Source organism: Mytilus californianus, unplaced genomic scaffold (genome assembly GCF_021869535.1).
Source record: "Mytilus californianus isolate M0D057914Y unplaced genomic scaffold, xbMytCali1.0.p SCAF_15, whole genome shotgun sequence".
NCBI lineage: Eukaryota > Metazoa > Mollusca > Bivalvia > Mytilida > Mytilidae > Mytilus > Mytilus californianus.
The window spans coordinates 27,799,997-27,810,392 of record NW_026262637.1 but is presented as its reverse complement, the minus strand read 5'-3'; the positions used below and the strand labels follow the sequence as shown (position 1 = coordinate 27,810,392).

Sequence of the window (10,396 nt, the reverse complement as noted above, 5' to 3'; positions counted from 1 at the left end):
AAAGTTATGATGAAGATTTGATGTTAATGTTTTTTATGTAGTGATAGCGGGATGCAGTCTTGGTTTTCAGAATTTGACATGTTTTTGTTTTACAGAATAATACTGTTTTATCTCAGATAGGATTAGTAGAATTTTCTTGAGATGCAATGTGTCAGCTCATGTGACATTTCAATACGTTAGTAATGGCCCTTGACCTAGTTGATGGTTTTTTGAATAAATATTGTTAACTTGTGTTTTTAAGCTTTATATTGAGAATAAAACATAAGGTGAATTATCATTACTTATGACTAAAGAAATGTGGTGTGTTATGATAATAATAGGATTGATAACATCATTGATGTTTATACAGCAACCCAACAACAAAGAGGACTGCATCCAAATGCCTAGAAATTCAAAATAGAATTTCAGCTTTGGCAGCAACCTTTCATGAGATTCCTCAATTGAAACAGGCACATGTGCAGATGCAGAATTCAATATAGATATGAAAATAAGAAGATGTGGTATGATAATGCCAATGAGACAACTCTCCAGTATGCTATTTAAAGATTCCCATAATTACTCAGATTTTTAATGAAAATAAGAAGATGTGGTATGATAATGCCAATGAGACAACTCTCCAGTATGCTATTTAAAGATTCCCATAATTACTCAGATTTTTAGTAGCATGTATGAAAACTTACACTGTGGCCAAAGTAAAGTACAAACTTAACAAACATTAGTTCAACTTGGTAAAATTTCAATAACTACTTCAGTTAAAAGTATTAAATTTGAAAGTCCAGAGGTTCTAACTATTGTATTATCATGGTTAAAGTAAAAGGAGATGTGTGGTAATTATCATGTATATATACATGAATGAAACAGCTACCCATCAATATATACGACCACAGAATCATGTTAGACCTTTTTAATCAGTCAAACTGTTAAATGATAATGTGTAAACATGGTAAACGTAGATTATGAACAACAAATCAAGTCCAACTGACTGTTCATAAACAATCAAGAATCATTAGATTGAAAGGTTCAAAACTTAATAAATCCATTAAATATGTTTGAAATCTTCTACAGCTCTGTCCAGTACAAAAGTTATGACTCCCTCTTTTTATTGAAAGCCAGACTGCACTTAATCTTAAGTCCATTTGTATCAAGTGAGTAAGTCCAGAAGAAAACAATTTATTTAAAACTTTATGGACATAAAAATCTATTTTTACAACAATGAACATGTTAATCCCTACTTATTTCACATGAAACAATGTATTGTTGTTTATGCTTTTTTCTTATACATTTGATTTATTGTTTATAGGTCAAGTTGAAGTAATCTGCCACCATCTGGCCATTATATATATGCTACTTTTTAAAGAAAAGTGAAGGACTTATATGAACGACTTTATTTTTCAAACATTGACACCAATCTATGATTGTTTTCACAAAAATCTTATGAGAAAAATACTTGTGCTAGTAACATGAATGAAGCTTTAAGTATAACTTACGATTTCTGGAACAAGCTTATATTATGACTGTACAACTTTTCTTTAATAAAGTTTGGATAAAACTATATATATTTCTTTTTTGGGGTCTTTCTTGAATGGAAACCAGTCTGTGTACCCCAATGTTATAGGTACCTTTAAATATATTTTGATATATGTATTTATTATTCATAATTATTTATTATTATAGATTCATCAGCCTGCCAAAAATGCATTGTCTTTAAATTCATATATTTGAAATTATTTGCATTAACAGTAAAAATCTATATAATTTTCTTTTAAAAATAATTAGAAGTTACTGAACAAAAAGAATCCTCTACTATTGGCCTGCAGACCACTTAGTAACTGTCTTAATGATGAATGTTTTTTAATTGTTTTTATTTTTATCAGGTACAGTTTGATGTTTCTGAAAAGACAGCAGTCAAGATCATTTGAAGATTATAGTAGGTATTACAGTAATGTTATAAGTAGACATGATCTAATTTCTACAACTGGGGCAGAGCCATGGAGAAAATAATATACATTTTTGTAAAGCAGTCATTCTATTATTTGCTTTGTGTGTTTTTTGCTGTGCATGTACTGAATTTGTGTCATGGATGGATACTGGGCATACCCATCGTTTGTTTTTCTATTATTCTATTTGAATTTTGTCCCATATAAAGGATGTCTTGAATTGAGACATAGGTGTTATTTTTCTGTAATAATGCTGTTGTTAACACTTAATGTTAAGTATTTGTCAATGAATATTTGTTCCTATTTAACAGAAGATCCTCTGATAACTTTAATTGTTATAAACAATGCTATATTATTGATACCCATTGGAACAAATATTCTATACTCTTTATTCTGTTAAGAACAAATACTGTAATAAGTCTTCGAGTGATAATAATATTCCATAAATATTTCTTCCAATTCGAACTTATATTATAAAAGATGTTCTGTTGCATGACACATTCAGAAAACCAAGTACTTATGAAAGACCATTGTTTTTTGGTATACTGAACTTCGCATTATTAGCATATTTGTAGCTGAAATGCATGCTGAATATGAGGCTCCACTGCCTGATACACTGTTAACATGAGACATTTTTATGCCCCACCTAAGGGCATAATGTTCTTCGGTCTGTGTGTTCGTTCGTTCGTCCGTCTGTTGTACCGTCTGTTTGTCCGTCCGTCCGTCTGTCCGTCCGTCTGTCCCGCTTCAGGTTAAAGTTTTTTGTCAAGGTAGTTTTTGAAGAAGTTGAAGTCCAATCAACTTGAAACTTAGTACACAAAAATTGTTCCCTACACAGCTACTTTTGCAAAGGTACTATTTCTGTACCAAAAATCTGTTGTACTGGAAATCTACTTTTAATATTCAGTACTTTTTTGTTACTTTAAAATTATTGTTATATTTAGGTACCTGTATTTTACAGTACATGATTTGTACTTGAAATTTAAGTACTGCAGATTTTTGGTTACACCGTTACATTTTCAGCATTTTGAAAGTTTGTCTATTTCAAATCTCTTAAAGTTATGATTTTCAAACATGGAAAATGGCGATCACTGTTAGTATCATTTAAGTACCAAAATTTTTAGTACAAATCAAGTACTGTAAAAAACAGGTACCTAAATATTACAATAATATTAAAGTAAAAAGATAGTACTAAATATTAAAAGTAAATTTCCAGTACTGCAGATTTTTAGTACAGAAATAGTACCTATGCAAAAGTAGCAGTGTATGATATGATCTTTCTAATTTTAATGCCAAATTAGAGTTTTGACCTCAATTTAACGGTCCACTGAACATAGAAAATGATAGTACGTGGGGCATCCGTGTACTACGGACACATTCTTGTTTAAAAATTAGACAGTTCAAGCATGATGTGATGAGAACTAGCCTCAAAGAGTCATAATGAATGGATAAATATGTTATTATAAAAGCTACAAAAAACAATTCTTATTTATAAGACAACATTTCATTTTGATGTCATGTTGTTCAACAAAAAAGTATTGGTCACACCATTATACCAAATATTAAGCCTTTGAACTTCAGTTGTTAAAATTATAGGTGACAGAGTAACACTTGGTGAAATAATTACATGACAATATTACTAAACATGATTGATTGTAATATGGATCTATGGTAAGAAAATGAGATATTTTATTTAAGCCTCTGGTCACGGAACATTTTCATACATCACTGTTCATTTTGAATATTGGCCAGTAGCAGTGTGATAGATGTTAATTTCAATGTAATCTACACCCTGTGATTTATTTCATCTCCAGGGTATATGCAGTACCATTCTATGAAAGTGATTTTTGTCATCGATCTTAATGGAAAAGTCCTGAAAATTAGTAAATCCCTGTAACCATTTATTACATGTTGTCAATAAGTTGATTAAAGCGTCAATGATTTAAATGGTACTGGTTGATTTTTGTATTTTATTTCTTTATATTTCTGTGAAAGAGCTAACTGGTTCATTGGGTTGTTTATCAGTGTTTTCTCAGGCTAACAGTATCGCTGATGGTGATTACTTACTTACTGGATATTGATAGATCTATTAGTGGTCACTCACAGGTAATCTGTAATCAATGATTGGCTAATAGAAAAATTTGACACAGTAGAGAAGCCAATTGTCTCCTAATTATGACATCAGATTTGTTTCTTATGAAGATGCTATTGGTGTTAGGATTAGTATGAAGAAGTAAATAATTGCTAAAAAAATTCTTCTTGTAAACTTATACCAGGTATAGTGAATTTTTATTGGTTCAATGTAAGAATATTTCTTCATATTATATGACATCTAGAGATTATACCAAGATGTCATTAAAAATAATTGTATATCCTGAATTTATCATGCTTTATCATATGACATTAGGGTAAATTGCTGAAACACCCCCTCCTGAATTATTAAAAACTATTATATTTGTGTGTTAACCATAATATCTTGGTCTAATGGTCTATTACCAATTACAGATTTGACAGTTATAACACGCCTTTAACACAAGTTGTTTCCCTTTGTCAATTGTAGACTGGTTCTTAACGGGACAAAATGGGCTGCTGTTACTCAAAGAATGATAAATTGAAAGTGTTATATAGTCATTTTAACCAATTTTTTAATGCAAATATAACTTGATATCAAATTTAAGCATAAAAAAGCATTAAATGTAATTCATGAAAGACTTAAAAGATTAAACACAGATTACTCAGATAAATTTGCTCTTTCTGCTAGCTCTTCATTGTCAATGTCAATGAAATTAATATGTCCCTCTTAATTTAGACAAATCCACAACTGACTATCTCATTGCAGGATTAATTACTGAATTAGCAAATAGACTATTAGATACTCACAATCAGGCTAACAACCTCCATAATATATACATACAAACTAGCCAATGCTAAGGACAATGTATTATGTGTGTCTTTGACATTAGGCTTTTGTTTACTTATCTTTCAAAAAACAGCATTTTGGGGGTTTGTATAAAAAAAATAAGATGTGGTTAATTGCCAATGAAACAACTCTCAACCAGAGACCAAATGATGTAAAAAGGTAAGCTATATATAGGTCACTGTATGGTGTACCATCTTCAACAATGAGCAAAACCTATGCTACATACTACATAACTTAGCTATAAAAGGCTCCTAAATGACAAATGCAAAACATTTCAAATGAGAAAACTAATAGCCTGATTTATGTGCAAAACAATAAATAAAAAACAAATATGATAGACAGCTACGAACGATATCCATTGAATTACAGGCTCCTGACTTTGAACAGGCACATAAAGAATGTGGTGGGCTTAAAAATGTTTGTGGGCACCCCAACCCTCCCCTAACCTGGGACAGTGGTGTAACAACACAACAGAAGAACATACCTATTAAATTCAGGACATTGACATTGACATTGATAAAGAAAAGACAAATTGAACAAAATGAAAATAAGGAGAGGTGGTATGATTGCTAATGAGACAACTATCCACCAAAATTCAATTGAAGTGGATGTAAGCAATTATAGGCAACCGTACAGCCTTCAACAATGAGAAAAACCCATACCGTATGGTCGGCTATAAAAGGCCCTGACATGAAAAATATGAAATAATTCAATCGAGGAAACTAAGGTTTTGTAAGATTTTTTTTAACCATTTCAGGCTTTTTATTATGCTAAAGTACAAGTCTATTTAGTCCATTTTTACATGTTTGTAATATTTGATGTTATTCATCAAAGATAATTCCCATAGGATAATTGCTATTGCTATTTAATAAGAAAAATTCGAACTGTGTGAGTCTTTCACTTGTGTGGAATGAATTTAGTCATAAAAAATAATAACTATTAATATGATAATTTTTATTAAAGTTACCAGAAAGAGCTTAATGCAGTCATGTTATAAGGTAAATTATTGTAAAAAAATGAGTCCTATTTTCCAGATCATTACTTCGTAAAATATGATAATTTTTATGTTAGCATGATGGTCATGTTTCAGATTATTGGATTCTTTTCATTGCAAGTTTCAAGGTTAAATGAACTTGGCGGAAAAAGACAAAATTGGTATGATATTAAAAAAAAAAACAAAATGAAAATATGAAAATTGTGTTAGCTATTCATGCGTTACCGTTATATAATATGTAAATAGAATAAATGGGTGAAAACTTAAAAGAACAGGAAATTCAATTGAAATTTGACAATTACACAGGTACCAATTTAAAGAGCAATAGACCATTTATGTCCATCCTCAATATGTTTGGTGGAAAACCTCATCTGTCATTAGACATGACCACCATATTCTGTCTCAGGATAACTGATTGCAGTGTTGTGATAAAGGTATCTCAAAGGTATTTAGATTTTCTAAGATGCTGAGGAGTTAGTTTGTTGGTTTCTAACAGTATCAGACATACTGAGTATGGTTATTTCATGGATTAAGTTGAGGGAAGTCAGTGTCCTGTGAAAGATTTCATAGATTTAGTTTAGAAGGGTCAATGTCCTTAAGAGAGTTCACGAAATTAGTTGAAGAGGGTCTAAGTTTCCTTTGAGTTCTTACTTCATTAAAACTGCATATAAGAGATTACTTGGCTATACTAAGAAATGAAGCACACTGTATTTTCTTGTTTTTAAAGTGCACCGTCATTTTATTACTTCACTTGTCAAAAGATTTAAAACCATTATTAATAAAAGAACCAGATTTATGTGGTAAAAGCATAATGTTTCAATTGACTGTGTTTTCCTGTAGTCTTAGAATTGTAATAAATCCTCGTTAAGCTGGAAGCAATATTTTGTGAGTGACAAATTATATCATTTTTTCCTCTGACTCCTTCAGGTTGTTGTGATATTATCAGTTTCTCTGTGTGTATTGGCTATTTATCTTGTTATTGGTGACAAAAGTCAATTATACTATGGAAATCATTGTTATATTGGAATTTTCAGCTTGTTTTGTCCTACTTTCCAAGCAATATTATTCTTATATTGATAATGTAGTAGACACTTTTGGCCCAGTTTTCTCTTTGTTCATTCTGTGATTAAGGTCTTTATATTCTTTCCTGTTTCTATAAATTAAAAAAGTGATTTCCAGGATGTGTTTGTTTTCCTCCTGTAAAACCATGTAAACTTTGATTGTTATAATGTTTTCTTCTGTTTTCGTGTTATAGATTGATGTCTAGCACATTGCTACTACATAAACATGACTGAACAACAATATCCTGACCATTGTAAGAAATGAAGTCATTAAAAAAATCTTGCTATTTCATCTTGATATTTCACATTCCCCTCAGCAGCTGCATATATATTTCAATTCATTTAAAAACTGTTATTATTGAATGTTAATGAAATAAAATTATTTTCAGTAAAATGACATACTTTGCCCTTATCTTGAACAACTCAAGTATAAAATAGCAATGAAAAAGACAAACTTGTTAACTCCCAATTAATATGGAATCAAGCATCTGGAATAATTTACAGTAATATGGTTTACAATTTATTTTACATCTCTGATCAAGGATGTACATATATTTATAAAATTACTGTTTTCCCCAAAATTTATTAAAATATAAAACACAGGATATTTAACAAAGTTGAAGAATACCGGTAATCTAATTCAATCTTCAACATTTTGCAGGGGTAGTATACATGATGACCTGTTGACGCTGGTAAGTGACAGTATATATGGCATCTACATGACAGCATAAAGGCAGAAACTGCCTTTAAAAATTTATGTGAATATTTTAAATTGTTATGCCCTGTCTAAGATAGAAGGGGAGATTAGGTTTTCCAGTCTGTGTGTCTGTCACATGTAAGTTGTTAGGATCTGTCTAAGGTAGAAGGGGAGAATAGGTTTTACAGTCTGTGTTTCTGTCACATGTGAGTTGTTAGGACCTGTCTAAGATAGAAGGGGATATTAGGTTTTACAGTCTGTGTGTCTGTCACATGTAAGTTGTTAGGACCTGTCTAAGGTAGAAGGGGAGACTAGGTTTTACAGTCTGTGTGTCTGTCACATGTAAGTTGTTAGGATCTGTCTAAGGTAGAAGGGGAGACTAGGTTTTACAGTCTGTGTTTCTGTCACATTTAAGTTGTAAGGACCTGTCTAAGGTAGAAGGGGAGAATAGGTTTTACAGTCTGTGTGTCTGTCACATGTAAGTTGTTAGGATCTGTCTAAGGTAGGAGGGGAGACTAGGTTTTACAGTCTGTGTGTCTGTCACATGTAAGTTGTTAGGACCTGTCTAAGGTAGAAGGGGAGACTAGGTTTTACAGTCTGTGTTTCTGTCACATGTAAGTTGTTAGGACCTGTCTAAGGTAGAAGGGAAGACTAGGTTTTACAGTCTGTGTGTCTGTCACATGTAAGTTGTTATGACCTGTCTAAGGTAGAAGGGAAGACTAGGTTTTACAGTCTGTGTGTCTGTCACATGTAAGTTGTTAGGATCTGTCTAAGGTAGAAGGGGAGAATAGGTTTTACAGTCTGTGTTTTTGTCACATTTAAGTTGTAAGGACCTGTCTAAGGTAGAAGGGGAGAATAGGTTTTACAGTCTGTGTGTCTGTCACATGTAAGTTGTTAGGATCTGTCTAAGGTAGGAGGGGAGACTAGGTTTTACAGTCTGTGTGTCTGTCACATGTAAGTTGTAAGGACCTGTCTAAGGTAGAAGGGGAGACTAGGTTTTACAGTCTGTGTTTCTGTCACATGTAAGTTGTTAGGACCTGTCTAAGGTAGAAGGGAAGACTAGGTTTTACAGTCTGTGTGTCTGTCACATGTAAGTTGTTAGGACCTGTCTAAGGTAGAAGGGAAGACTAGGTTTTACAGTCTGTGTGTCTGTCACATGTAAGTTGTTAGGATCTGTCTAAGGTAGAAGGGGAGAATAGGTTTTACAGTCTGTGTTTCTGTCACATTTAAGTTGTAAGGACCTGTCTAAGGTAGAAGGGGAGAATAGGTTTTACAGTCTGTGTGTCTGTCACATGTAAGTTGTTAGGATCTGTCTAAGGTAGGAGGGGAGACTAGGTTTTACAGTCTGTGTGTCTGTCACATGTAAGTTGTTAGGACCTGTCTAAGGTAGAAGGGGAGACTAGGTTTTACAGTCTGTGTTTCTGTCACATGTAAGTTGTTAGGACCTGTCTAAGGTAGAAGGGAAGACTAGGTTTTACAGTCTGTGTGTCTGTCACATGTAAGTTGTTAGGACCTGTCTAAGGCAGAAGGGGAGACTAGGTTTTACAGTCTGTGTGTCTGTCACATGTAAGTTGTTAGGATCTGTCTAAGGCAGAAGGGGAGACTAGGTTTTACAGTCTGTGTGTCTGTCACATGTAAGTTGTTAGGATCTGTCTAAGGTAGAAGGGGAGAATAGGTTTTACAGTCTGTGTTTCTGTCACATGTAAGTTGTTAGTACCTGTCTAAGGTAGAAGGGGAGACTAGGTTTTACAGTCTGTGTTTCTGTCACATGTAAGTTGTTAGGACCAGGTTTTCCAGTCTGTGTGTCTGTCACCACATTAATTTTTATGCCCCATCTAAGTTTTGAAGAATTTAACCTTGAAGTTATGGTCACATCAACTTGAAACTTAATGAGATCGCATGTTCATTATGATGTGAACTTTTTTAAATATATGCCATTTAAGGGTTTGGAAAATTTTGCTGTTCACTAAATATGGAATTGTGGTAGTGCAGGCAGAGCATAGTGTCCAATGGACAAAATCTTTTGTTTTTTATCACATAGAAATTATCTTATTTTGTATTGTTGGTTTATTTTATTCTCTTTTGTTAGTTCTGATGATATTGTTGAATTACATATATACTTTTCAAAAGAAATTTGAAGTGACCTTCACACAATGTGTGGCACAGTGTACCTAGATAAATAGAGAAATTAACGGAAAAGGTTAATGTTTGATCCAATAGTTAACAGATGTCAAATGTCAAACCTAAAGAACAGTCCATGAGGAAGAATACTTAATCAGTACAGTTGGTGACAGTCATTATTTTGTGTTCAGTAAAGAATGCCGACATTTATAGAAGAAATATATGTGAATTAAAACCTTGAGTAATGACGTAAAGACTATTAAATATTCAATTGTTGCTGTCAGAGGGGGAAAATTACTACTGTAGCCTAAGTGCTATATGATATTTATAGTACTGTTTACCTTATAACTTTATTATGAAATTTGTTGAAGAAAGTCGATTTTTCTTTAGATTTAATTGAGCACACTGGTTAGAGTCTGTATTGAAAAAACAGAAGATGAAATCTTCAAATAAGTTCAAAATTCATTGAGAAATGAAATCAAATAATAACTTAACAAAAAAGGATCAGTTTAGATTTTTTTGTGGACATTCTGTCATTCAAGACATAATTGTTTAGCTGGACTAAAAAAAATAGCTGTTTCCTGAAAGAAGAAAAAAAGAAGTATTTTCTGTCAATAAATGCTGCTTGATTTACATCTGAGACAAAATTCTTTAGTAATTAATAGA

The 10,396-nt window shown here is 32.2% G+C and overlaps 1 long non-coding RNA gene across 13 annotated transcripts; it reads left to right on the top strand.

Moving 5' to 3' along the window:
• Window positions 1-1,837: 1,837 nt before the first annotated feature.
• LOC127725801 (uncharacterized) lies at window positions 1,838-9,628 on the top strand. Of its 13 annotated transcripts, none has more exons than XR_007993196.1 (8): window positions 1,838-1,927; window positions 7,574-7,788; window positions 7,857-7,975; window positions 8,044-8,111; window positions 8,180-8,247; window positions 8,452-8,519; window positions 8,588-8,808; window positions 8,945-9,193. It is a non-coding gene; the product is annotated as an uncharacterized LOC127725801 (long non-coding RNA). The 13 variants fall into 13 exon arrangements; XR_007993197.1 differs by adding an exon at window positions 9,268-9,327 and having other exon boundaries at window positions 1,840-1,927; window positions 8,044-8,247; window positions 8,945-8,995; XR_007993189.1 differs by adding an exon at window positions 9,336-9,628 and having other exon boundaries at window positions 1,842-1,927; window positions 8,044-8,247; window positions 8,945-9,063.
• Window positions 9,629-10,396: the final 768 nt, after the last annotated feature.